The following is a 1,387-nucleotide window of genomic DNA, read 5'->3' as shown; positions in this document are numbered from 1 at the left end:
TGGTAAAAAATGTCTACATTTATATGCTAAGTGTAGTTGTTCAATTAATTTATATTGTAGATAACATGGTGTGTGGTGTCACACACAAAAGCTCATATTATAGTTCTTTATAAATTATAAACAGTAGCTCACGACTAAGATAGATAGGAACAAACCATTGGAATAGTCGTAGTGTAATTTGGTATTAGTTTATCTTAACTATAAAATTACACTAGTACACTTTGAGTATATTGAGCAGGACCATTTAAGGTAAGTTCTTTTTATACTGACTTAATAAAAGAACAAGACCTTAGTTATTATGAAAGTGTGTGCCCTTAATCCTAATATAATAACAAGTACATATATTTAGTATTTATTTCTTTGACTTATCAAAGGGTGAGATTTAGCTCGATAAATCAATATGCCCGATAAGTTGGGAAATGATATTACTTATAGTGTGTGTTGTTGATTATAGAAGGAAACTGTCCTAGAAATCTAGGTTGATAATGCCCCCAAGAGGAGCTCATAAGGATTGTCATGTTAAACCCTGTAGGTGGACTTAGTCTGACACGACAATAAGCTTGAGTGATACTACTCTTGGACTAAGATATTAATTAAAGTGAGTTGTCAGTAACTATATTAATTAGTGGGCATCCGACATCTTAAACACAGGGAGATTAACACACTCATAATAAGAAGGAGCCCAAAATATAATTTGAGATTGATGCAGTAGTTCAATAATAATTCTTTAGTGGTATGAATTATTATTGATGAAATTAAGTTGGGTGTTCGGAGCGAACACGGGAAGCTTAATTTCATCGAGAGACCAAAACCAATTCCTCCTCTCGGTCCCTATTGTAGCCTCTTGTATTATACCCACCTATACCCACCTTTATACCCATCCTAAGGTGGTCGGACAAGCAAGCTTGGAGCTCAAGCTTGGGCTGGCCAAGAAAAAAGGATGAGCCAAATTTTGGTGGTCGACCCTAGCTTGGAGCCCAAGCTTGGTGTGGTCGGCCATATATAAAATAAAAGGATTTTATTTTTTAAAATCTTTTTTATGTGGAACCATGGTTTTAAAAAAGAGTTTAAAGTTTAAATCTTTCCTTTTATAGCATTCTACAAAAGATTAAGTGAAAGGTTTGATATCTTTCCTTATTTGTAGTTAAAAGGAAGATTTTAATTTTTGATAAAACTTTCCTTTTATGAAACCTCCTCATGATTTTAAAAGAGAGTTTTAAAATTAAATTTTTTCTTTTATAGTTTCTACAAAAAATTAAGAAAAGATTTGATATCTTTCCTTATTTGAAGATTGAAAGGAGATTTTAATTTTAGAGAAAACTTTCCTTTTTGTAAATCATCCACATGTTTTAATAGAGAGATTTTAATTTATAAAAGTTTCCTTTTA

The sequence above is a fragment of the Zingiber officinale genome, chromosome 1A (assembly GCF_018446385.1).
Source record: "Zingiber officinale cultivar Zhangliang chromosome 1A, Zo_v1.1, whole genome shotgun sequence".
NCBI classification, from domain to species: Eukaryota; Viridiplantae; Streptophyta; class Magnoliopsida; order Zingiberales; family Zingiberaceae; genus Zingiber; species Zingiber officinale.
This window is presented reverse-complemented; position numbering follows the sequence as displayed.